Raw genomic sequence first — 27,455 nt, 5'->3', positions numbered from 1 at the left:
TGTAACTTCAGATCATCCATTAATTCTGGTGTTATTATTAGATCTTGCATACGTTGGTTACATTTTTTGACCTCTTTCATCCAGCCTGCTTTTTTATTATAATCTATTGGATTGTCCCATAATTTCCCCCAAAATTGCACTGTTTCTTCTTTATTTGGTGTTTCTAGGTTTCTTGCAGTTTCTCCTCCTATGCTTTGGTAGAAATGTCTCTGATTTGACTGGAATTGGAGATTCTGCCTGTGTTGTGTAATTCTGGCTTCGTATCTGCTAATCTTCTTTGACACTGCTGTTATTTGCTGCTTTATTATTTCCAGGACTTCTCTAATTTTCCTTGAATCTAGGTGGTATTTTTGGATCAGATACTGTTTGGTGTTTTCATTCTTCAGCTTCTTGTCTTTCATATCTTTCAATTTACTAGCATCTGATCTAAGCCTGGAGATTTTATTTTCTAATCTAATCTTCCATTTAGGTGATGCACTTCTTTCTTTTTTTACAGGTCCACTGATCTTATATCTGAGCTCTTGTGTTGTTATTGTTGCTGCACTGTATATTAGTTGGTTTGTTTCTTGCAAATTATTGGTTGTTATTTCTGCAAGTGCAGCATTGACATCTTTTAATACCTGAGCAAGTTGTTCTTTGGCAACTGTTTTTAGAGCTGGAAGTCGAACCCTGGTGGTTGTTTGGTTCATGTGCTCAGTTATTTTTTGCTCTAGTTCTTGTTGCTTTTCTGTTAAACGGCATTCGGGTTTTTGAGGTGAAAGCAAAGGGGAGGTTGCCTGGTTTTGATTTTGAAACAGTTCAGCAACGGTGGTATCCTCTATTTCCAACACCTCCTCCACCTGCGCCTGAGCAACTGCTTTAGTTGGTGGTAATTCTTCTTCCATATCTTGAGCCTGTGTTGCTCTTTGCAGTTCTTCCAGCTCAACTCCTGTGAATACTTTATTTCTTATTAAGAATCTTCTCTGGTCTGCTAGCCTTTGTTCTGTTATTTCTGTATCTGGATGCTTCTCTTTCCAAATTTGGTACATTCTTTTTAAATAACCTCTTCTAGTTGGACTAGACTTGTAATAGCAGATCATTATTTCCTTGTTGGCATTTTTCGTATATTTTTTCCGGTTAAGCGACGTTTCTTCCGGTAACTTTGCAGTCTCCAGCCCTGGTTGCTCAACTGAAGATCCTGAGTCCTGTTGCCCACTTGCCACCAGATGTCCAGGGACTGCAGCACCTGGCGTGATCTTTGTTGACCCGGGCGATGACCGATCCGGTATAGATTTATTAAAGTTACGTCTCACCATATTGTTGATGGGAGAGGCACTCTTTGTCTGGCTCCTCTGGTGAGACCTGTCTAGTATGGTTGGACCTCTGGCATAGCTCTCACCTTCCTCAGAGCACGCAAGCCCCACAACCACGCCAATGTAGTGCCTCACTGGGGGTTGTTGTTATTCTCCCTGACATTCTCTGTAACTGTTTTGAGCTTGTATTTTTTGCTGCAAAAGTAATGCTTTAATGGAACCGATTTTTCTAAAAGTAAACTTTCTTCTTATACAAAAGTTAGAGGCTTGTTGATTTGTCTCCACAAATCAGTGTGGAATAAGCCTCTCCACACTAGTGGAGTTTTTTAGTTTTGGTAATTTTTGGAGGGTTGTTGCAGGGGACTCAGCCATACAAAAAGTCTGCTTGGTGGCAGCAGCAAACGCACAGGAGGAACAGGGAGTGGTTCCTCCACAAGGCCCCTGACCAGCTGTGATGTGACTGTTAGGAAGCTGTTAGAGCTTTGGAAGCTCCTCCCTGTTAAGGTGGGGGGGGGAAGAGTTATGTTTCAGCCCCCAAAAGCAATGAAGCTGAAGAGCAATGTGCTAGGAGGGTCCGGAACCCGCCCAGGGCCAGGGCGGAGGGTTGAGGCTGGGGCCTCCTTCTTTTAGTCCAAGCCTTGACTCCCAAGGCGAGAAGTGGAATCCAGCAGGGCCCCAGCAGAATCAGAAAGAGAGAGAAAGGACTGTGTTCCAAACCTCTCCAGAATGCTGGCCCCGCACCCAGCTGACACAGACGACATGATCAGTCAGGGGCATCGCTAGGGGAGAGGGGGCCCCGTGTCCATCCCTCTCTACATGGAGGGCTGGAGCAGGAGGGCCCTCAGGAGCTGGGGGGTGGGCAGGTTCTTTGAACCCTTTCGCTCAGTTATAGCTACACCCCTGTGATTAGTCCTGCCATGATTATGCAGCAGCCGTAGCCCTGCACCCAGGGGCGGGGGCGGGGGCGGGGCTGCTGCTGCTGCAGACTCGTAAGACAGTCCTGACAATGCTGTTAAAAACTGGCGGCAGCACACGCAGGGCCTCCACGGTCCCCCCCCCTTGTAACTAGAGGGACTGCCCTAGTAGTGCTGCTTGCACAGCTGCCCATTCGCAACCACCTCCTGGCTGCCTGTGGGAGTCCACAGCAGCCCCATTGCTGCTCCGTCATGCTGTGCCTCACGTTAGGCACCACGGATAGTTCCACAGCATGAATAATAAGATGTTTCCACCGAAACCTGTCCCTTGGCGGAGAATGGTATTTTCAATGGCTGACGTGCGGCCCAGTGAGCTGCCCATCCCCGAGGGATGCCCCTTCACTGCTTCCCTGCCAGCCAAGAGCCCATCCATACAGCTTCCCAGGGCAGAGGATGCAGCTGGGAATATTGGGGACCCATCTCACTCGAACCAGGGGCCACCCCATGAAATTGATGGCCAGGAAATCTAGGACCAACCAACGGAAGTACTTTTTCACACAACGCATAATCCACTTGTGGAATTCTCTGCCACAAGATGTGGTGTTGGCTACTAGTTTGGATGGCTTTAAGAGGGGTTTGGATAACTTCATGGAGGAGAGGTCGATCAACGGCTACTAGTCGGAGGGCTATAGGCCACCTACAGCCTCAGAGGCAAGATGCCTCTCAATACCAGTTGCAAGGGAGCAACAGCAGGAGAGACAGGGCATGCACATACCCCTTGCCTGTGGGCTTCCCAGAGGCATCTGGTGGGCCACTGTGCGAAACAGGATGCTGGACTAGATGGGCCTGATCCAGCAGGGCTGTTCTTATGTTCTTATGGCAGTACATAGGAACATAGCGAGCTGCCATCTACTGAGTCAGACCCTTGGTCCATCTAGCTCAGTATTGTCTACATAGACTGGCAGCGGCTTCACCAGGTTTGCAGGCAGGAATCTCTCTCAGCCCGATCTTGGAGATGCTGCCAGGGAGGGAACTTGGAACCTAGATGCTCTTCCCAGAGCAGCTCCATCCCCTGAGGGGAATATCTTGTAGTGCTCACAAGTCAAGTCTCCCATTCAGATGCAGTCAGGACAGACCCTGCTTAGCTAAGGGGGCAAGTCATGCTGGCTACCACAAGACCAGCTCTCCTCTCCTAAAAAGATCTCAAGTACAGAGCCAGGAAAGAACTTCGGGAATATAGGAAGCTGCCATATACTGAGTCAGACCCTTGGTCCACCTAGCTCAATATTGTCTTCACAGACTGGCAGTGGCTTCTCCAAGGTTGCAGGCAGGAGTCTCTCTCCCAGCCCTCTCTCGTTGGAGATGCTGCCAGGGAAGGAACTTGGAGCCTAGTTGCTCTTCCCAGATTGGCTCCATCCCCTGAGGGGAATCTCTTCCAGTGCTCACACTTCTAGTCTCCCATCCATCTGCAACCAGGGCAGACCCTGCTTAGCTAAGGGGACAAGTCATGCTGGCTGCCACCAGACCACCTCTCCTCTCCACAGTAGCAGCACAGCAGCGATGATGGCACACAGCTTCGGAGACACAGAGTGGCCTCCACCTTCAGCTTGGTGCAGTATGTCCATCAGTGAACGGAACACGTTTTAAATAGGTTCCAAGAGCACCAAAACATTCAAGTAGTCTCTGAAAAAAGCAGCTGCAAGTAATCAAGCCAACAGGCCATCCTTCGCCTGGCATGGCTGTAAACATCTGGAATCCAGAGGCAGAGAGGGAGAGCCCCAGGGCTTGGTTCACCCAGGCAGATGGGAAAGGCTGCTCTTGGCAATCCAGGGCGAGCCGCTGGAGAGGCTGGCCCTGGATGCTCCCGGCCAGACCCCTTTTCTCCCTCCTGCTTGGGACTACACTTCCCCGCTTCAACCTGTCCCCTCCTTTGATGTCAGTAGCACAAGCCCTTTCCATCGTCTCTTTCTCTCGGAAGCCTGGGCTTTCTGAAGGGAGGGGATTTTGTTTCAAAAGAATGGCTCATCAGCTCCCTCCTCTTGAATTGTGAATCTTTAAGGCAACTTAAATAGGACAACATCCCTACACAGAAAATGCTTCTCCATCCCATCTTGTTAGAAGGGGATTTTATGCCTCTGCTCCATATTTTGCAGATATGAACTTGGCTGTGAACATGCGGCGCGTCATCTTTACTAGCATAGCCACCGATTCCACTTTGCTAGCCAGAGGTGGGTTCTGGAGATCCTTCCCTGGAATCTGGGTGAGTCCGGTTCTAGACAGCTCCTGGGCCTCAGTTCCCACAAGCCTCATCAGAGTCCTTGACCAGGTCCTCCATAGACAGACACGGCATGCTTGGGTTTGTGCTGTGCGTGGGGTGCGCAGAGCGTAATGTAGAGAGCCGAGAGCATGTGGAGAGGACTCTGCCCATCCCAGGCAGGCCTTGAGGCGCCACCAGTGTTCATGAGTGACACTGTGAGCAAGTCGTGGTGCTAAGCAGACTCAGGACAATAGGATGAGCTCACATAAGAACATCAGAGCACCCCTGCTGGATCAGGCCCAAGGAAGCCCATCCAGTCCAGCACCCCGTTTCACACAGTGGCCCACCCTCTATCATGCTTCTGTTGCTCCCCTGCAATTGGGATGCAGAGGCATCGTGCCTCTGAGGCTGGAGGTGGCCGATAGCCACAAGTCTAGTAGCCACTGATAGACCTGTCCTCCATGAATGTGTCTAAACCCCTCTTAAAGCCATCCAGGCTGTTGGCTGTCACTACACTTTGTGGCAGGAAATTCCATAGGCTGATTATGCGTTGTGTGGAAAAGTACTTCCTTTTGTCAGTCCTAAATTTCCCGGTCTTCAGTTTCATGGGATGACTCAGTGGCCTAGTATTATGTGAGAGGGAGAAAAATCCCCCTCTCTCCACTTTCTACACACACCTTGAGTGATTTTCTAAACCTCCATCAGGTCTGCCCGCTGCATTCTGGGAATATGTTCCAGTCTTCCCAAACTTTCATTTTTGTTTGTCCCTCCCAGTTAAGAAGCTCTTCAGAGTCAGACTGTAAGTAGTAATTCAAACTCTTTGGGAAAGGGTTTACCATATTGATGGGATGGTTTTCTTTGCAGCCTTTAAGCAGAATTTTTTTCCCCAGCCCAAACTTGGTGCGGTTTTTTTCCTTTTCCATTCACACCAGTCTGGAATACAGTAAAGTAAATGCTTTGGAAAGGGCTGGGATGTCTGCATTTTAATTTCCCTCATTAAGATCAATGGGTGTTTTTATGCATTTTTGCAGAGAGGAAGAGGGGGAAATATTCTGTCTATCGATTCCCAGGCACTGGAGAGATGAATAATAGGGTGAAATGTCCTATGCGAGTTCTTTGTGGGTCTTGTGAGAGCAGCCAGCCAAGGAAATGTAGATGCATACAGAGGTTGTGATTATGCTAACGAGGCACTAAATTAGTGCATTACACGCCCCATTAAGCACAACTATGCCAAACCTGAAAGTACTAATAAATTTTGTTTCTAGGGTCAGGAATAATTAAATGATGGATTCTCTGCCATTACTTAGCCTGGAAATTAAAGTGTGACTGCAGCTTGTCTATTCCAATTTGCTTAAATGGCATCCTTCCATCTGAAGGGCTGGGCCAAGAGCGGGTGCGGGGTGGGGAGTCAGTGACAGCTTCTCCAGTTGCTGAGTCTAGCAGGATCAGCCTGAAGAAGGGCCACCAACCTGGTCGCCTCATCCCGTTGGAAAAACTCCACAGCTTCAAGCTTTGGTTGGGAAGCAGGATAGGACGTAAAGAAAGAAAATGTGGATATAAAATCCATCTTGGCTTTAACATATATTTGACTTTTAAAACCCCTCTCTTCTTTTTGCTATATCCCATTCATAGAGGGCTAAAAATCAATCTTAAACCAAAAGGTCTTAGAACGTTTTTGACATTCCTGGGCTTGGTGACCACAGCAGCAAACAGTGCAGTGAAAGCAGAGCGCTGTGCCCTTGCTGGCTGGAAAGATCAGGTCATTGACCTATAACTGCTCCCTGTGCCTGTTGGAAAGGAAAGTCAAGATTGTGGCTGGTCAGATATATCCCTCCTAGAAAACTGTTAAATGCCCTAAACATTCTGTTTAAGAGACATAAATGCAAATTGTGGCTGTGAAGGTTTTTCTTTCCTCAATTCCTCTATATATTGTTGGCGATTCTAATGGGCACTGGAAATGACAGCTCAAATCAAATCAGATTTTCTTGCCAAACCCTATAGGTCACGACAGAAGCAGAAGAAGCGAAACCGTTATGATCAGTTCAGAGCAACTACTAAAAAATTCAGAAAAATGACAGGAAAGCATCAGTACATTTAATAAAGTAACTCGTCTCACTCTTGATCCTGAGAACAATCGATCACATTATCGTCTAAAAATGTCTGACACAATCATCAGCAGCATAGGAACATAGGAAACTGCCATATACGGAGTCAGACCACTGGCCTATCTAGCTCAGTATTGTCTACACAGACTGGCAGCGGCTTCTCCAAGGTTGCAGGCAGGAGTCTCTCTCAGCCCTCTCTTGGAGATGCTGCTAGGGAGGGAATGTGGAACCTTCTGCTCTCCCCAGAGCGGCCCCATCATCCCCTGAGGGGAAGATCTGACAGTGCTCACACTTCTCGTCTCCCTTTCAAATGCAACCAGGGCAGACCCTGCTTAGCTAAGGAGACAAGTCATGCAGGCTACCGCAAGACCAGCTCTCCTCACATAACATAACATAACATAACATAACATAACATAACATAACATAACATAACATAACATAACATAACATAACATATAACAACTTGACTGACTAGCCCTTGTATTAAGTCCAGCGAGTAAATATGCTGTTGTGGGCTGCAGAGGCCCCGATCCGGCTGTTACGGCCCCGACCCTGAGTCTGCCCATCAGAAGACAGGACCAGCCACAGACTCAGTCCGGGCCCTGGCAGCAGGCGGCTGTGGCCTGAGAGAGCCCCCAAGGACAGCCCCCTCAGAGCCTTGGGCCCAGCCCCCTGAAGAGCCGGCTTCTCCCACCCCATTGCACTCCCTGGTATCTCTGCACGCCAGCTCCGCAACAGAGCAGGCACCAGCATCCATCCTCATTCATGCATTTATTTATCTATTACATTTCTATACCGCCCACAACTTGCGCCTCTGGGCAGTTTACAATTAAAATCATTTAAAACATCAAATCACTGAATTAAAATCATTTAAAGCATTAAAAAATCTAAAACATTTAAAACGTAGTTATATATATCTATATCCATATCTAGATATAAATGTAAAAATAATAACCATAGATCTAATTAAAAGTCAAGGTGAATAAATGCATTCAGTGACTTTTAAAAAGTTGCCAGAGATGGGGAGGTCTTATCTCAACAGGGAGAGTATTCCAAAGTCCAGGGAGGAACGGAGAAGGAAGGTCCGTTCCCGAGTAGCTGCCAGACGTGTTGGCGGCACCCGCTGATGAACCTCTTCAGATGATCTTAGCAGGCAACAGGCAGTGGGGCTCATGGCGAAGAAGACGTTCTCTTAAATACCCAGCAGGACCTATGCTGTTTAGGGCTTTATAGGTAATAACCAGCACCTTGTATTTTGCCCAGAAACCTACCGGCAGCCAGTGTAGTTCTGTCAACACAGGAGTAATATGGTCTCTCCTAGATGACCCAGAGACCAGCCTGGCCATCCCATTCTGAACCAACTGCACTTTCTGGACTACATACAAAGGCAGCCCCACATAGAGCACATTACAGTAATCCAGCCTAGAAGTTACCAGTCTATGTACTACTGTTCTGAGGTCGTTCATCTCAAGAAACGGACACAGCTGGCATATCAGCCAAAAAAAGCACCTCTGGCCACCGCCTCAACCTGGGACACCAGGGAGAGCTTTGGATCCAGAAGCACCCCCAGACTGCACACCTGTTCCTTCCAGGGGAGCGTGACCCCATCTAGAACCAGCAGATCAAAATCGTCTCCCGAGTTTCGACCCCACACAATAAGTACCTCCGTCTTATCTGGATTCAGCCTCAGTTTGTTATCCCTCATCCAGCCCATCACCGACTACAGGCAGGCATTTAGGGAGGTTATGCCTTCTCCCGATGATGTTGACATGGAGAACTAGATTTGGGTGTCAACAGCATACTGATAATACTCTGCGCCAAATATCCTGATGGTCTCTCCCAGCGGTTTCATGTAGATGTTAAACAACATCGGAGATAATATGAAGCTCTGAGGGACACCATAGGAAAGTTCAGATTTTGAAGAACAACAGTCTCCAAGGGACACCATCTGGAATCTGCCTAAGAGACAGAAGCAGAATCACTGCAAAGCAGTGCCTCCCACCCCCAACCCCCTCAGATGTTCTAGAAGGATACTATGGTCAATAGTATAGAAAGCTGCTGAGAGATCCAAAAAGACCAACAGAGTCACACTCCCTCTGTCAATTCCCAATTGAGAATCATCCATCAGGCCGACCAAGGCAGTCCACCCCATAGCCTGCCTGAAAGCCAGTTTGAAATGGGTCTAGAAGATGATCAGTTTCCTCCAAGATCGCCTGGAGCTGGGAGGCCACCACCTTCTCAATCACGTTGCCCAACCATGGAAGATTGGAGACAGGCCTTTAATTGCTTAACTCTGAGGGATCAAAGGCAGGCTTCTTCAGAAGTGGTCTAATGATTGCCTCCTTAAGACAAGGAGGCATCAGAGAAGCATTTATAGTAACTACCAGGCCCTCTACCACAGCCTCCCTGCCAGAAGGTATAAGCCATGCTGGACAAGGATCAAGAGGGCAGGTGGTAGGCCGCACCGTTCCGAGCAACTTGTCCACATCCTCATGTGTCACAAACTGAAACTGATCCAGGGTCACCACATAAGAGGAGCTGCTGGACACCTCGGCATCAGATTCCATAATAATTGTGGAGTTTGAATCTAAGTCGGCCCAAATACGAGAGATTTTGTCCACAAAAAAACTCATTTAAAAGGTCACAGCAAGTAATTGTTGGTTCCAAGTACTGATTCAAGGGGGAAGGGGTGCACATTAGCCCCTTCACAACTATGAACAACTCCGCTGGATGTGAACTTGCGGACACGATATGGGAGGAAAAGAATCGCTTCTTTGCTGCATGTATGGCCTGAGCATAGATCTTCAAATGCTCTCTATGTAATAATCTGTCGGATTTGAGTCGAGTCTTCCTCCACTTGCATTCTAGTCGTCTAACTCACCGCTTCAGCCCCTGTAGTTCTTCCTTATACCAATGGGCCAATTTCAAAGTGGGTCGGAGAGGACGCTTAGGAGCAATTGTATCCACTGCCCTGGTGAATTGATTATTCCAACCAGAGTGTCAACAGGGTCACCAGCAGAGCCAACACTAAATCCCCCCTCCAAGGCTTCCTGGAATACTATAGGATCCAGTAACCTTCTTGCGCGGACCATCCTAATGGGCCCTCTGCCTCTGTGGAAGTGGGACGTGGTCATGAGTCCAACCTTAACCAGATGGTGGTCCATCCATGACAATGGGGAAATCACCAGAGTCCCCACCCATGGAACACCACCCTGTTCAGAGTGAAAGACCAGATCAAGAGTGTGACCAGCAATATGCGTCAGTCCCAAGACCACTTGGGATAGGCATAATAGTCATCATGGCCGCTATGAACTTCCAAGCCACCCTTGACAAATTAGTCCCAAAGTGTACATTGAAGTCCCCAAGCACCACAAGCCTGGGAGATTCCAACACCAAGCCCGAGACCAAGTCAGTCAGCTCAGTTAGGGACTCCATTGGGCAGCGGGGTGATTGGTATACCAACAGAAGTCCCAGTCTATCTGCGGTCCCCAAACTTAGGTACACACATTCAATATGGTCAGACACTTCGACAGGGATCCTGGAAAGGGAGATATTGTTCTTATAGACCACAGCCACTCCACCTCCTTGCCTACATCCCCTCCCCTGCTTCTCAACAGAGTACGCTGGAGGGAGAAGCAGGGACCAGACCGGGCAACCAACCTCCCTGAACCAAGTCTCTGTAATACGTACCAGATTAGCCCCTTCATCCAGAATCAGATCATGGGTGATTTCAGGTTTATTCTGGGCTGACCTGGCATTACAAAGGAGCAAGAAGATGCTCTGTGGGTGGTTGGCATTGCTTTCCAAGGTCAAAGAGCTGGCAGGACAGCCGGAAGGGGAGACAGCAATTAAGTTTCTGATTTCCCTTCCCCTGCAATGGCCTGCTGACCTGTCAATGTTACTTCTTCTATTCCCGCCCCCCCCATTAGAGAGAGCGGAGGAGGGAGGAGGAGGAGGACGAGGAGGAGTGCCAGACTCCAGGCTCTTGAAGGCTTCCAGGGCTAGCGAGGTGGAGCCCAGGAGGTATTGAAGGGTAGACTACTTCTCCCTGCTTGTGGAGCTAGACATGGAAAAGAACATTCCCCAAAGCATTAATTATAACTGAAGAGAATATTTCAGAGAATTGTTTGACCCATCCTATTAAATGCATTAGCAAATATGCAACTTCGTCCTTGGAGCTGTCCGTGGTGCTGCTTCCCACCTGGCCTGGCCACCTTCTAGACCTCATGGGCTCTTGAGGAGGAGTGGCTTGTCATAAAAAGCCGGTGGGGGGGGGGTCACAGAAGCCTCTGCTTCCTGGAGCTCTGTTTGCTCCTCTCGGTCCCATGCCACCCTGCCCTGACATTCACAAGAGCCATGCTGCCTGCAGACTGGCCACCTGTCAAGTAAAGCTGTGCAGTTAACTGTGCAGCTCTGATTGACGAATGGCCAGCCTGCAGGCAGCAGGTGGGGTGGGGGAGAGAGGAGAAATGGAGCTCCAGGAAGCGGAGGGAGCTGTGCTTCCTTGGCACACACCCCCTGGCTCATTGCAGTGAGCCATTCCTGCTCCCACCTGCGAGAGGGGCAGGACATTGACCACATCCAACATCTGAACGCCTCCTAACAGTTGCATATCTGGGATACCTGAAGAAATCATGCCAGAGATTCTCAACACCTCTCCTGTCACGTATATTTAGCACACTGGTTTCCCCCCTAAACCTGTTGACCTGTAGTGCCGCCAGTGAACTAAATCTTAGATTCCCCTTCAGAAGAGCTTTTCTTTTCTTTTCTTTTCTTTTCTTTTCTTTTCTTTTCTTTTCTTTTCTTTTCTTTTCTTTTCTTTTCTTTTCCATCTGTTTACAAAAGATAAGTTTCATGTCAAGGCTGCAACCTTTAATCAATTAATCAATTTAATCAGCTAATTGACTATGGAAGCCATAGTCTGGGCAATGACTGGACAACGTATTTATTTATATATAATTTTAAAGTAAATACAGATGAAAGTCACAGATGGCAGGCACCAGTGAAGAAGAGGTGTCACCCTTCACTCTGACACAGAAGGGAAGGCTTCTCCCCAAATGGCACCTGCTGTGATAGATGCAGTCACAGAACATGTGGGGTTCTTTTCTTCTTCAAAAACTATTGCTGTAACCAGGTTTAAATACATGCAGATTTACATAAAACTTCTGTGCATCCTTATTCAGAAGTCAGCACCACTGGCTTGCAATTATTATTCATCATTTATTTACACTACAATTCTGTGCGTCTTTATTCCGTCTCACTGGCTGGCAATTATGAAAATGGGCGTCCCAGAACATCTCATTGTTCTCATGAGAAACCTATACACAGGATAGGAAGCCACAGTCCAGACGGAACATGGTGAAACAGACTGGTTCCAGATCGGCCAAGGAGTAAGACAAGGCTGTATACTTTCTCCGTCTTTATTCAACTTATATGCTGAACATATACTGAGAGAAGCTGGATTGGAAGAAGATGAGCGTGGTTTTAAAGTCAGAGGAAGAAACATCAATAACTTGCGCTACGCTGATGACACCACTCTGATAATGATCTGCAAACTCTGATGATCTGAAAGTCAAGTTCCACAGTGGAAAAAATGGGACGACTAAATGTAAAGAAGAATAAACTAATGACAATGGGTACAGAAACCAGCCTCAGAATCGATAATGAAGACTTTGAAGTGGTGGATAGCTTCTGCCTTTTAGGATTGACCATCAACTGTAAAGAAACCAGCAGCCAAGAAATATGCCACAGACTAGCACTTGGTAGGGTTGCAATGAAGGCCTTGGAAAGGATATTTAGACACCGTGATGTGTCTGAATTGTTCAGACCATGGTTTTTCCCATGATACTCTGTGGATGCAAACGCTGGACTTTGAAGAAGCAAGATAGAAAAAGTATTGACGTTTTTGAACTTGGGTGCTGGAAAAGACTTTTGAGGATACCATGGAAAGCCAGGAAAACAAAAACACAAATGGATCCTAGAACACATCAATCCAGAATTTTCACTTGAGGCACAAATGACCCTACTTTGGACACATTATGCGATGAAGACGCAGCTCCCTTGAGAAGTCCATAATGCTGGCGAAAGTGGAAGGCAAGAGAAGAAGAGGACGACCAGCAGCAAGGTGGGTGGACTCGATTACGGCAGCCATGAATGCACCACTGAGAGACCTTCAAGGCCAAGTGGAAGACAGATCATCCTGGAGAGAATCTCTCTATGTGGTCGCTAAGAGTCAACACCGACTGGACGGCACTCAATCAATCAATCAATCGGTCAGTAAGTCAAGAACAGCCCTGCTGGCTCAGGCCCCCAGGCTCTCTAATTCAGCATGGTGTTTCCCACAGTGGCCCACCCAACACCTCTGGGAAGTAGGGCTGTGCGATCCAGCTCAAACCATGGTTTGAATTGAACTGGCCCAGTTCGAGTTTGGTCTGAGTTTGTACCAGACTGGTCCCAGTTCTAAAAGAACTGGTGCAAACCGGTTCCAGGATATACTTGTAAGGAATCTGACAAAGATTCCCCTTGACAAGTATATATTCCCTATAGAAAGGCTGGGGGTGGAGCGAGACCTTATCTGCAGCAGTGGAGGCGGCGGAGAGATCGGAGGTGGAGGTGGCCGCAGCAGGGGCTCCACCAGCCCCCCTTGCCGGGTCAGCCAGGGCCTCCGCACACACACACACACACACGCCCAGACTGGGCCACAGCTGGCCCAGGCTGACCTTCAGGAGGTTGGGGGGTGGAGGAGCATCGTTCAGTGGCAAACCAGTGCTCAAATCACAGTCCATGCACACCCCTATTTGTGGTCCTTACATCTTTAATGGTGGTGGTCAGTGTTCCCTCTAAGGTGTGCGCACGTGCGTGCGCTCACGCATTTTTGGATGTCTGCTCAGTTCATTTTAGATCCCACTCAAGTTGAATCAGGTAGGCCCCACTCTGAATGCACATGGTGCGTACACATGGCCTTGATCCCGCTGCCCAGAACAAAACTCATTCCATACACAGATGAAAAAAATTAGAGAGCACCCTGGTGGGGGAGTCAGCGGGCGCTGCTTTCAGGGAGTGAGAGGCCCTCTACCACACCACATTAAGGCAGGGCTGAGGATCCTCCGGGCCCGCCCCTTGGTACCTGATCGCTGTACTAGCCCCATCAGGAGCCCCGAGGAGAGCCCTAGGGTCGCGGCTGCTCCCTCCACCACCCTGGCGAAGCCCTGGGCTTGCTCCCCTCGCGTGAGACTTATTTCATTCCCGCTGGGGAGCGTCACTGATGAGGAGGCCTGAGGGCTGATGACTCTCCTGCATGGGATCCTGCTGCAGTTTGTGCGGGCACAGAGAAGCCGCTTGCTCATGGCACTTGCCCAAGCGTCTGCAGCCGGATGTGCGACCTTCAGAATGGGGGCAGAGGCCTCCCAGAAATGGTCACTTCTGGGCGCTTTCCAGACTACCTGCTGCATCAGGGTAAAATGCTTCGGCTTGGCCGGATCGTATTGAGAATGAGCCCCAGAATCTCAAACTCCAGCCATGGGGAAATGCAGCTATTTCCCGGCAATGGCCTTTCAACGTTGTAGCACTATAACGCAAAGATAAAACCCCAAAGAAGGCATCGGCAATGTGAATGGCCCCTTGCTGTCAGCACAAAGACTGCGGGGTCACAACACAGGCAGTATGGAAGCACACGTTGCAGATCCGTAGTGACCCTGTGGCAAGGGTGAATCTGGAGAGCGCCCTGGCCACGTCGCCAGGGACACACCACCACGGGCACACGAGATGAAAGAGCCCTGTGCCCAGGGAGGCCCGCTGACAACTACCGGCCCCTGCTAATTGAGCAAAGGAGCCTCTTTTAAAGTGGCGCTTTTCTTGTATTTTGCAGGTGGGGGAGCAACAGGCCCTATCTGTCCCCAGCACAGCATCTCTCCAGTGGCTGTTGTTGGTATCTACTTTGTGATCCTTTTTAGACTGCGAGCTCTCTGGGGTCAGGGAACCATCTTATTGACTTATTAAAGTGGTATCAAAATATTAGTCGTAGCAGCAGCAGCAGCAGCAGCAGCAGCAGCAGCAGCACTCCTGGCAGCTGCAGGTGGGAGGCTTGGGCTGTTTCTAGACAGTGGGGTCAGATTTATGGCAGTCTGTGAGGGCTTCATCAGGATCTGCACATGATGTTTCCTGCCAGCAGCAGCTGGTCCTAAGGAGCCAGGGACAACCAAAGGAGAGAGCTCAGCCCGCTCCTCTTTCTCTCCCACCCGGCCGGCAAGCAGCTCTGCCTGCAGGCTGCCTTTCATCAGGCAGAGCTGCAAGTTGACCACACACTTTACCTGATGAATGCTTGCCGGCAGGGTGGGAGGGAGAGGAGCAGCCTGAGCCGGCTCTTTCAGGTGAGTCGCGGCTTCCCAGATCCCTCTCTCTGACCGTCTGCTTTGCAGTATCTCCGGCAGCAGGCTGAAGCCTGGCTTCCAAAAAGGTTCATGGCAGGCTACAGCTCAGAGCAGACTTGTCTTTTCTCCACCCCATCCTGCCTGACTATGTTTTCCTGACAACCTAAGGAAAGGCTGGACCAAATCCAGACTAAACAAGAAATCCAGTTTGAATTGAGATTCCCAAACTTTGAGGTGTGCTGTAGAAATGGCAAAACCTGAGTTCGAAATCAACATTTTGTTGATGTTTGATGTATTGGGGGGGGGGGGGGGTTGGCTGTTGGTGATGTGGTCGGGTTCATGTCTGCCTGTGCAGAAATGCCCAGTTTCCCTTGACAACACGTGGGACTGGCTGTATTCCCCAAATTTGAACTACAGCTCCAGAAAGCCAGCTGCAGAAATAGCTGCCAACGTGTTTCCGCTTCCCAGAACCCCCCAGCTCTTCACCCTCCAGTCCTGGAGAGGGCTTCCCTGCTCTTCTGCTCGCCCTCCCTTCTTCGGGTGACCTGAAGGAAATCATCTCCAAGGTCGGCTCCGGTGGGGAGGCCTCTTCCACCTCACTCCCAGCCCTGCTTATGCTGCAGAAGGAAGAAGGGAACCTCCCAGCAGGCAGCGATGTCGAATGCCACACTGCTCCTGCTCTCCTTACAGACAGGGAGTTGTTACACACACACACACACACACCACACACACACACACGGCATCTCTGGAGTGAGGGAACTGCCCCAGCTGCAATGGCTTCCCAGTGCTGTGACCCTTTCTCTCTGCCACTTTGCCCGCAATAACTCTTTCGCAGAAGTGGTTGTGTGAGGTCTGCACAACGTCTGAGCACACCGCACCACACTGTTTGCGGGTGTCCATGTGACACACCCATCGCCAGCCATGTCCCGCCACAGGCCCTGTGGGGCGGGGTGGGGGCGGGGTTTAGAGCTGAGGCCTTTGGGGTGGGCGGAGCATCTGGTGGGCGGGGGGGGGGAGGCATGATGGCCCTGGAGGGTGAGCTCTGACAGCAGAGAGCGGCAGGTTTCTCGGGGGCCCATCGGAGACTCCCCAGGGCTGCCTTTCTGCCCCTCCTGGTGCGGCTCCTTCCCTGCAAGGGTCCCGAGCCAACCCTGGCCTCCCCCGTTCTTCCTCTCCGGGGCCACGTTGGGTGGGTCGCGGTTCCCAGCAGGGGCAGGCAGAGAAAAGGACAATCTAATTAACACTCCTGGCAGAGAAAAGGCTTTGGCTGCCCCCACAAAGATGCTCCCAGAGGCAGATGTGTCAGGAAGGGCCAGGGAGGAGGGAGGGCTGGAAATGTCCCGGGAGGCTCCTGCGGGGGGGGGGGGGGCGGGGGGGCGGAGGCTGTGGGCCAGTTATCTCTCTTTCCCCTTTGAGAGGAGCCCACGAGGGCCTGACTTCCCCAGGCAGCCTCTGAGGTGGCCGGTGCTGCCTTTTGTCTCCCTCGACAAAACACTTTCTGCTCCGGTGGCTCCGAACAAGGCCTCCATTAACTGCAGCCCCGCCAGGGCAGCATGTGCAACAAAGAGCCCGACAAGGCGCCCCAGCCCCGATACAAGCCTGGAAACAAACGGCGGGGGGATCCGTCAGGCCGGAATCATCCGCTCAGTGTCACTGCATACATTTACCTACCTCAGCGCCTATTCAGGGCCATTCAGGCAGGGGATTGTCAACACAGAGAGGAGTCGGCCGCCTGTCACCACGGCAGCGCGGATGGGGAAAGGAGCCCCCTTGTTGTCCAAACCCAACTGGAGGTTGGGGGGCTGGCTGGCCCCACAAGAGGAGGGAGCTGGAAACAATCATAGCCCTTCCCCCCGGCCAAACTCATTGTGGGGAGACAGCAGCAAAGACCGCAGACTCCGGGGTTTGCACAGAGAATTAAGACGTGTCAGGCCGAGAGTGAGCAAAATTGGTCAACCAAGTTAACATTTGGGTTTGCGGAAGCTCTCGAGCTGCCGAAGGAACCCCTCAGGTTGCGCCTTCCAGCTCAAAGGAAGACAAGGAGGAGGAGAAAACAAACAGCGTCAGGGAACTGCCAGAGGGAGAAGAGCGGCTGGCACTGAAACCTTCCCGGGCTTGAACTCTGGGCCAGCTTGACCTGGGCTTGCGGCCTCCTCTGTGATGCAAAGCGGGCAGGAGAGGCTGCTGCTGAGCGGTTGAGGGGCTGGCTGGCTGGCTCAGGGGCCCGTGAGGTGGGAAGGCCCCTCTGGCTCAAGGGGGAGCAGCAGGGGAACCAACCACCCCTTGGCACCACCTCGTGCGTGGCCTGTTTAGCAGCTGGCTCCATGTAGCAGTTAGTTAGCAAGCGTGTCTTATGATGGAGCAGAGCAGGGAAGGGAGGAGGCCCGAAGCAATTCCTTCACGGATATGCAGCTGTTTGTGTTGGGAATGTCCTGAGCCATTTGTTGTCCCTATGCAAAATGCTTCCTTGCCTCATATTTCCCCCCAGCTCTTTTGAGGAAGGTTCCTCTACGAGCAGGCAGTGAGCCGTTGGACTTAAAACGGTTTGAGAATGAGGGTTGCCACATTTTTTGTCTAAGAAGGCCCCTGTGCCTTTAGTACCCAAGAGACTCTCAGCTGGGACGGTTTCCCCCAGCATACAGGTGTGCAGTAAATGATGGAGGAGGTTTCACTTCTTGGGGTCCTGCTGGTCATGCCCAGGAAGAGCTGCTCCCAGAAGAGAACATAAGAACAGCCCTGCTGGATCAGGCCCAAGACCTACCTAGTCCAGGGTGCTGCTTCACACAGTGGCCCACCAGATGCCTCTGGGGAGCCCACAGGCAAGAGATGAAGGCGTGTCCTCCCTCCTGCTGCTGATCCCCTGCAACTGGGATTGAGAGGCATCGTGCCTCTGAGGCTGGAGGTGCCCACCCTAATTTCAAGCAGGATCTCCAAAGCCAGACTCAGCTCACAGCCCAGCATATCTCAAGGGCTCTGAATGGCAGGGAATGGAACTTGGCCACCAAGAGCAATGGCCCAAGTCCACGCAGCCGTTGGGTCACCCACCTTTGCTTCTCCCTGCCTGCCAAAGACCCCTAGGAATGGCCCAAGGCACTCTGGATGCCGGCCAGTCCAAGGTCAGGCAGAAGCAGCCCAACTCCACTCTCTCATCCAGACTTTGCAAAAAGGCATCTGCAGGACGCGTAACAGAGCAGCAGCAGCAGCAGAAGGGAGCGCTCGCTCACTTCGACCTCCATTGTATGACTGGATGGGCTGAAAAACTGTCGGGCCAGAAAACTGTATATAGTGGGAGAATTTGAGAGGGTTTAGACCGTCTAGAGTCGGCAGTCAGGACTGAGAAGTCAGCAGTGAGTCAGAAGGCAGTCAGCAAGAAGAAGTCTGGAGGAGAATCTGTCTGCAGGAGAGAAGTTTACAGGCTGAAGACTCAAGTTAGAGGAGAATCAGAGCTGAAGTCACAGATGAGCCAGGCTGGATTGAGCCCCAGACCTGTGCTGTGACCAGATGTGGAGGAGAGAGAAAATGTGCTGTGACCAGCAAGCCAGATGTGGAGGAGAGAGAAAATACAGAGGACTCTGTAGAGTAAGGGAGTGGATGCCTTTTTCCTGGTATGCCCTTTTGGTCACTGTTTTGAGTTTGCATTTTTGCTGTGTAAGGAAACAAAAATTTGATGTTTTAATTGAACTGATTTTTTAAAAAGTAAAATTTCTTATTACATAAAGATCAGAAGCTTGTTTATTTGACTCCACCCCACACCTATGAGCCTCTCCACTCTACTGAGTTTTGGGGGTTTCTTAAATTTTTGACAAAGGTGTAAGGGTGGATGGAGTGGACCCAGCCATACAAAAAGTCTACCTGGTGGCAACAGCAAAAGTGAGAAGGAAGAGGCAGCTGTTCCTTCACAGTCCCTGAAAATAAAATAAATAAAATGAATGTGGAAGAATGTGGAGTCTGAAAGCCGATTAAGGATAGACATTAGGAGGCATTTCCTGCCAGTAAGAGCCGTTGGACAGTGGAAGAGGGATGGGCCCTCCTCTGCTAGAGGTTTTGCAAGAGAGGAGGACGCAGTAGCTGCTTCCTGCAGTGAGCTGGGGGCTGCTGGACTAGAAGACCTACAAGGGACCCCTGGAGGGATGCTCTGCTGGGCTGAATCAGGACAGCTGCCTGTTCTCCCCCTGCTGGATATAAGGGAGCCCCCAATCAGAGATGCACCCTTCACCTAGTTAGCAGGGGCTGCTATGTGTGTGGTAACCATTCTAGTCTGTGTCTGTGTGTGTGTGTGTGTGTGTGTGTGTGTTTGGGAGGGAGGGAGACCACACGACCCTACAGAACTCACACTGTTCTCTCTCCTGCTGTCTCTCATCAAGCAATCGAGGTCATGGGATCTCTCTCGGGAACAGGAGGAGAGCCAGTGGCTGGGGGAGGTAATGAAGATGGACGATCCTGGCATGGCAAAGCTCAGGGAAGAGAGTAGGGCGTCGCTGCGAACTCGCTCACCGTGGTGGCAGCGGCAGCATGGCTGGCTGGCTGGCTGGGGGCGGCCAGGGCTGCAGGGGAGGAGAAGGAGAGGAGCCCCAGGTGGTGCCCGGCCAGCCAAGCCCCACCAGGATCCAAATGGGAAGCCTTTCAACATGGGAACAGACCACAAACCACTGGTCTGGCCCCTCAATGAAATGAAAAGACGGCCGCCTGGCAGCAGCCGGACTCCAGGGCTGGGCAGTCAATTCACTGCGTTGTAGGAGAAGATGAGAGCCACCTCATGGCGCAGCAGGGAAATGACTTGACTAGCAAGCCAGAGGTTGCCGGTCTGCATCCCCACTGGTGTGTTTCCCAGACATATCGATATAGGAAACACCTCTATTGGGCAGCAGCGATATAGGAAGCTGCTGAAGGGCATCATCAGAAGGGTTTAGAGCAGGACAACCAAGACGGAGAAGAGTCTGGAAAACAAAACCTCTACGAAGCAGTGGAAGGAGCTGGGTCTGTTTCGCCTGCAGAAGAGTCGACTAAGGGGGGAGATGAGAACCATCTTCAAATATCCGGAGAGCTGCCACATAGAAGGAGGGATGTCCTCTGTTGCTCCCGAGGGCCAGACTCGAAACACTGGGTTGAAATTCCAAGGGAGGCATTTCCCATTCACACTCGTTCCCTCGAAGCCAAGGTGGCTGCCCTGGGGAAGCTCAGGGAGGCAGAGAGGCGTGTGGATGAGACCCTCGGGGATGTGGTAGAGGCATCCCACTCCCAGGCTGACGGCTGTCATGGAGAGTGAAGGTCTCGGGGGGAGGGGGGGAGGACATCAGTCTGAGGAAGAGGGAAGCACTCCCTTAGCAGGGACCCCTTCCTTGGGTGATGCACCCATATCCTCTCGCACAGAGGATACTCCTCCAGGGGGTGGGGGCCTCCTAGCAGTGGGTGATTCTATCATTAGGGGCATAGAGGGATTGGTCTGTGACCCACTTGTAGACTGCACGTTGACTTGCCCGCCTGGTGGGAAGGATGCCGACGTCACACTGCATCTAGGTAGGCCGTTAGGCAGCGCTGGGGAGGAGTCAGCTGTTGTGGTGCATGTTGGCACCAATGAAGTTGGGAAATGCAGCCAGGAGTTCCTAGAAGCCCAATCTAGGCTGCTAGGTAGCATATGAAGTCCAGGACCTCCAGGGTAGCGTTCAGTGCTACCTGTTCCACGTGCAGGGCCAGTGAGACAGGCGGAGCTGAGGGGTCTCAATGTGTGGATGAGGCAGTGGTGCTGGGAGGAGGGGTTTAGATTGGTTAGGCACTGGGATACATTTTGGGAGAAGCAAAGCCTGTACAAAAGGGATGGGCTGCACTTGAACCAAGACGGAACCAGACTGCTGGTGCTTAAAATGAAAAAGGTTGCAGAGCAGCTTTTAAAATGACGCCTGGGGGATTGCCGATAGGGACAGCAAGCAAACTCCCCTAAGGCACAAGGGTGCAAATGTTTTGGGTGAACCAGAAGGGGACACAGTAGAACAAGGAGTAGAGCAAAAGGAAACAAATGATAGCTGGTCAAAATGGTCAAATGGTGGTAAAGGAGATCGCACACACCAACACCATGTAAGGGACTTGGTGTGGACTGGTGTCGATATACCAAAACCAATGCCAGAAGTCTCTGAGCGAAGATGGGTGAGCTGGAGTGCTTCGTAACTAATGAAAACATTGATCTAGTGGGCGTAATGGAAACCTGGTGGAACAGGGAGAACCAGTGGGACATTCTTATTCCTGGACACAAACTCTACAGAAGTTTGTTCACAATGGAGGTAGGAAGCAAGACTCTCCTCCCCTCCTCTCCCCACTCACACTTGCCTCCTTGAGGGCTCATCTGCCTCCCTCTCAGGGATTTGCAGCTCCATTTCCCCAAGGCAGTGCCAGCGGAGTGGGGAAGCAAACACGGCACCTTTTCCAGTTGCACAATGTTCTTAACCCCCCCCTCCCCATTTTCTTTTTTAATATGTGGGGCCCAGAACTGGACACAATATTCCAAGTAAGTTCTGACCAGCACAGAATGGAGTGGAGCAATCATGGTTTCCATTGCATCTAGACTGTGCAGGACCCTTCATTAGGAAGTTGTTCTTGACAATGGCATCATGTGCCCATTGTCCACCTGCTGGAGCTCAAAGACCTCAGCAGCCACCTGTGACAAATGCTGAGAGACCTTTTCTGCCCACAGACTACCCTTACTTCTGATCACAGATAATGAGCCAAATTTTACCAGCTTCATTCAGAGAGTTCCTGAGCAAAAATGGAACAGATTATGAAAGAACTATAGCATCTAGCTTCCAATGTTTTCACTGAAAGAGCAGTAAGAAACTGCAAAGTGGAGATGAAAAAGATGGCTAACGCCTCTCAGAGCAGGCACAATACCTTCTGAAATAAGGGATTTGAGGGCTTATCTGGACTTAATGCATCCTGATACAGAGGAGGAAATGTGAAAGAACCAGACCCTTCAAAAACTCAGCCATGTTTATGGTGCTGGAGGGAGACACATCTGACCTAACAGCTTTAGCACTTGCCAGTCAACCTCTCTGAATTCCAGGCAGAATCCAAGAACAAATTGGGTCTTTATCTTCTAAAACTGGTTTAAATGATGCTGAGTGGTGAGGTGACATCAAGATCACGCCAAGGTGCCAACGTTTGGTGCAGGATAAGTGGGATGTGTGCCCAGAAGCACCAAACGCTTCTGACCTGGAACCATCCACCGCGGTCCCCTAGTGAGGAGGTCCCACTTCCGAAGCCTTGTCCTCCTCTGACATAAAATCCAGTTTCTGAAGAAAGTGATTATCCACTGAGGGAAAGAAGAATTCCTAGAGATCTGAAATACTACATTCAAACTAAAATAAAAGGGAAACAATATGGTAACATGAGCATTAAAGATTTCCGTACTGGAACATCCTTTTGTGGGCTGGAATTAGACTCAACCCTTGGACCTTTCTCTCTGGTTCCTTTCAGTTTCTAATTGAATGGGCTGTGCTGCCTAGCAGTACAGAATAGGGATGTGTGAACCAATTTGTGTCTGACTAGAATCTGAGTGATTCAAGTGATTCAACCTTGGATCAAATCAGCCTTGAGGATGTTTACCAGTTGAAGTGGAACTGCATAGCTACTTTGCATTGCAGTGGATATTGCCTGGTTTGGGGACTCCACAGACTGACCCTACCCACTCTGACCCCTCCTGCTGCTTCTGTTCATGTTGGATGCTCCTCCCAAAGATGGGACAGTAGGGCTAAGAACAGTCCACATGTACAATAACTGTGCAGATGTAGCGCAACCCCACCCACCCTCCCAAACCCTCCCTTGAACCATATGTCTGTTTAAATGTGGGGAAAGCACAGGTTGACAATGGGTGGATGACGTTGTGTGAACCCCCCAGTAAAGAGTGAGTGAACAAGCAAGGTGTGACAGTCTCAGACTGGACACTCCCATCTGGAAGGACCCCACAATAAAAAGTAAGTGCTTGTTTCTTCTGGAATCTGGGCCCTTTTTTATTTTTTTATTTTATTTTTATTTTTACATTTTTATACCACCTTTCGTTAAAAGAAAACCCAAGGCGGTTTACAAAAATTAAAAACATACAGTAAAAAGCAATAAAAACATCAGGCTAAAAACAGGCATAAAAACAAGACAACAAATAAAAACACACAAGAACAGCAGTAAAAGACGATTATGTAAAAGCCTGGGTAAAAAGCCAAGTCTTTAAAAGCTTTCTAAAAGCTGTGATGGAGTCTGAGGAACGAATGGCCACCGGGAGAGCATTCCAGAGTCTAGGGGCAGCAACAGAGAAGGCCCTGTCCCGAGTGCACGACAGCCGGGCCTCCCTCATTGTCGGCACCCGGAGCAGGGCCCCCCCAGATGTCCTAGTCAAGCGGGCAGCAACCCTTGGGAGCAGGCGGTCCCTCAAATACCCCGGGCCCAAACAGTTTAGGGCTTTAAAGGTCAAAACCAGCACCTTGAATTGGACCCGGAAACAAACCGGCAGCCAGTGCAGCTCTTTCAAAATGGGGGTGATGTGTTCCCAACGGGCAGCTCCGGATAGAACCCTCGCTGCCGCGTTTTGCACTAGCTGCAGTTTCCGGATATTCTTCAAGGGCAGCCCCACGTAGAGAGCGTTACAGTAATCCAGCCGCGACGTGACTAAGGCGTGGGTCACCGTGGCCAGATCTGCCTTCTCGAGAAAGGGACTTACCCATCTCCCATTGGTAGTGAGTCTCTGCCCTCCCTTTGCTGTCAAAACAAGCCACCTTCATGCAAAACCACAGCCACAAAGACCCTTGGGGGGGGGGGCTCTTGCCAAAAGAGCCTCTCATATGCGGGGAAGAAGCTGTAGCTGAAAATTCGTTGATGGACAGCTCATGTCCCCATCTCTGCAATCCCTCCCCCCCCCCCAAGATCTGCAGCAGGTGGCTGTCCCACACATCAAGTGAATACAGCTGGATGTAGAGCAGTCCTGAATCCCCTTGATTTGGGTGACGGGGAGGCTTAAGGGCCAGCTCTAGGTTCCAAACATGCTTTCAAGGCAGCCCCAAATACAGAGCATCCCAGCAATCCACGGGTGAGGTGGCCATGGCTCATGGTGGTGAGGTCCTCCTTTCCCAAGAAAGGGCACAATTAGCCCACCAGGCATGGCTGAAAAATGGCGCCCCTGTAGGGGAGAAATTGAGTCCACCCCTTATTTAGCAGAGAAACCCAGCTTGACGAGAACTGAGCTCTGGGGGGGGGTGTGGATTTGGAGACAATTGCTTAAAGTCTAAAATGGGTAAAGGTTTATTTGAAGAAGTTACAAACTTGGGTAGAAAGCCGGCAGCCTGTACTAGCTACCTCATGGTGGAAGGGAGGAGAAGAAAGAGCAGAGAGAGCACAGAAGAAGTGAGTGTCTTAAGAGGATCAGTCTAGCAATCACAAGAGGCGTAGAGCAGAAATCAAGAGGGAAGGAGAAGGAAGGGGGCACCCCACACTCTCCGCTGCTGCTCCTAATGTCCCTAGTGGTCAACAGGAATGAGTGGTGTTGCGAGTTGATGCCTCTGGAGTCACATCTCCAACAACCCCATCCTTCCTCACCATAGCTGCCATCTGAAAATCATGGAGCCCCCTTAAGCTGCAAGCCGGATCCTTTGGGTGTGTGTCTGTGTGTGCGTGTGCGTGTGTCCCTTGCCGTGTCCCAGAGAACAGAGATCTTGCAGTGCAAGCAGCATACCTCCAAGCATGGCTGGAATATTCTCCCAGGTGCCAAGATGCTCTTTTATATGTGATCCAGCTGGTTACAAGGAATCCTGCTGGCAGCCCTTGAACTGCGCGGCTGCCCCACTGGCAACCCCCAGCATAGGACTGCCCCATCAGACAAGCCTGGCTTTAGGGGTGCTTAACAAGCACACTGGAGACCTGCAAAGCCTGCTGTTTGAGCCACAGTCAGACTCACCCTTTCAGCATCCAAGCTAAATGCTTCCTAGAGAGCTACAAGATTCTCCTTGTGGAGAAGGGCAATCTTGACAGCCCTAAGATTTGCTGGAGGTCCTGCCTTGTTAAGAGGCAAGCCCAGATGGACGAGGAAGCAGAGACTGTCACTGAGATCAGTTGTGCGTTTGTGCGTGCGTGTGTGCATGCATGCATGCATGCTTGCTTGCCCGCTCATTTCCCCATGAATCCCAGTCTTTTTGCACCGCACTTTTCCAGAGAGTTGGAAGCATAAATTGTTCAGTGGTCAGAAGATGCCTAGCGTGTGCCGTGCTGTTCGAACATATCCAGCGGGGCTTGGCTTCTTGGCCGAGTCAGGGCTGCCTGTTCTGAAGGAAGGCCACTTTTCTTGCTTCTGCCCATGCCCTAGAAAGGGCAGGGTAATTTCAGGAGCCTGGAGAGTCTCTGAGGTTTTCTTGGTGGGCACCTCAAAGGTCAACAGCAGCCACAAGCTCTCGTTGCAGGCAAAGCCAGGAAATGGGAGGGGGAGAGGTGGTGGCATTGCAAAGGTTAGCTGGAGAGCCCAAGTTCATATTGGGGCCAAGGAGACTGGAGAGGTTCAGGCCGCCCTTGATGGGGGCAGGACAGGTAACTCTTTAAATAGTTACCTGTAACTATTTAAGGTAACTCTTAAATCAGGGGCCAGTTTCCACGCTGGAGCGGAAATTCCAGCAGGTGCCAAATTCTGGGAGAAGACATATCTTGCAGGAGAAACTTGCAGGAGAGACAACATCTGCTCCCAGGTAGACCCCAGCGTGTGAGACTGGGTGCCTGCCTGTTTGCGTGTCCTGCTTGTCCTGCTGCCCCTCTGTCTGTTATCTGCCCCCCAGGACTGGTTGCTGTGCTGAGGTGAGGCCTTGCAGGATTGGGGCCGGGAAAGAGGGTGACTTGGCAGTTTCCTGCATTCCAGCTGCCTAGAGCTGCCTGCTCAGGGCTATATAGGCTTCTGCCAGTGGTGGCAGGCCTGCCACCAAAGGGGCAACACCAAAGATGGTTGCCCCTTTGGGGGAGCCACTTTGGGGGATGGCGAGGGCCAGATCTCTTGGCCTAGGTATTTGTAGGGGGGGGGCATTTAATAGTGGAGCTTCTGTTTTAATTTGTCCTTGGTGAGACAATCTTAGAATGTGTCTGGGCTTAACTGGAGATGGGGAGACAGGGGGTGTGTCCACTGACTGTGGGCTGGCCATTCTGGTCGTGGTGGGGAACAGAAGAAGGAACGTTGGCAGGTCAGCAGGCCATTACAAGGGAAGGGGACTTGGAAATCTAATAGCTGTTTCCCCTTCCGGCTCTCCTGCCAGCTCTTTGACCTTGGGGAGTAGTGCCGATCATCCTGGGAACCTCACCTTGCTCCTCTGTAATGCCAGGTCGGTCCAGAACAAATCAGGAACCATCCATGATTTAAATCTGGATGAAGGTGCCGACCTGGTATGTATTACAGAGACCTGGCTGGGAGAGGTTGGGGGCCCAGTGTGGTCCCGGCTTCTTCCTCCAGGCTACTCTGTTGAGGAGCGGGCGAGGGACCGTGGGCGGGGAGGTGGAGTGGCTGCGGTCTATAAGAATAACCTTTCCCTTACCAGGATCCCTGTTAGAGTGTCGGACCACATAGAATGTGTGTACTTAAGTCTGGGGACCAGGGATAGACTGGGACTTCTCTTGGTGTACCGATCGCCCCGCTGCTCAACAGAGTCCCTAACTGAGCGGACGGACTTGGTCTCAGACTTGGTGTTGGAGTCCCACAGGCTTGTGGTGCTGGGGGACTTCAATGTCCACTTTGAGACCAATTCGTGCGGGGCGGCTCAGGAGTTCATAGTGGCCATGACGACTATGGGCCTATCCCAAGTGTTCTCGGGGCCGACACACATTGCTTGTCACACGCTTGATTTGGTCTTTCACTCTGATCAGGGTGGTGTTCCGTGGGTGGGGAATCCTTGATTTCCCCATTGTCATGGACGGACCACCATCTGGTTAGGGTCGGACTCACAATAGCTTCCCACCTTCACAGGGGCAAGGGACCTATTAGGATGGTCTGCCTGAGAAGGTTATTGGATCCAATAGGATTTCAAGAAGCCTTGGAGGGATTTAGTGTTGGCTCTGCTGGTGATCCTGTTGATGCCCTGGTGGAGAATTGGAACAGCGAACTCACTGGGGCAGTAGACATGATTGCTCCTAAGCATCCTCTCCGACCTGCTTCAAAACTGGCCCCTTGGTATACGGAAGAACTATGGGGGCTGAAGCGGTGAAGTAGACAACTGGAGCACAAGTGGAGAAAGACTTGACTTGAATCCAACAGATTGCAACATAGAGCTCATTTGAAGACCTATGCTCAGGCGATACGTGTGGCAAATAAGCAATTCTTTTCTGCCTGTATTGCATCCGCAAGTTCACGTCCGGAGGAATTGTTCAGGGTTGTGAGAGAGCTAATGAGTGCCCCTCCTCCCTTTAATCAGAATCTGGAACCATCGATTACCCGCTGTGATGTGTTTAATGAATTCTTTGTGGGGAAAATCTCTCGTATTAGGGTCGACTTAGACTCCATCTCCACAATTATCTCAGTG

Source organism: Hemicordylus capensis, chromosome 3 (assembly GCF_027244095.1).
Source record: "Hemicordylus capensis ecotype Gifberg chromosome 3, rHemCap1.1.pri, whole genome shotgun sequence".
In the NCBI taxonomy this organism is placed as follows: domain Eukaryota; kingdom Metazoa; phylum Chordata; class Lepidosauria; order Squamata; family Cordylidae; genus Hemicordylus; species Hemicordylus capensis.
The sequence above is the reverse complement of the archived record's forward strand: the minus strand, read 5'-3'. Positions refer to the sequence as shown.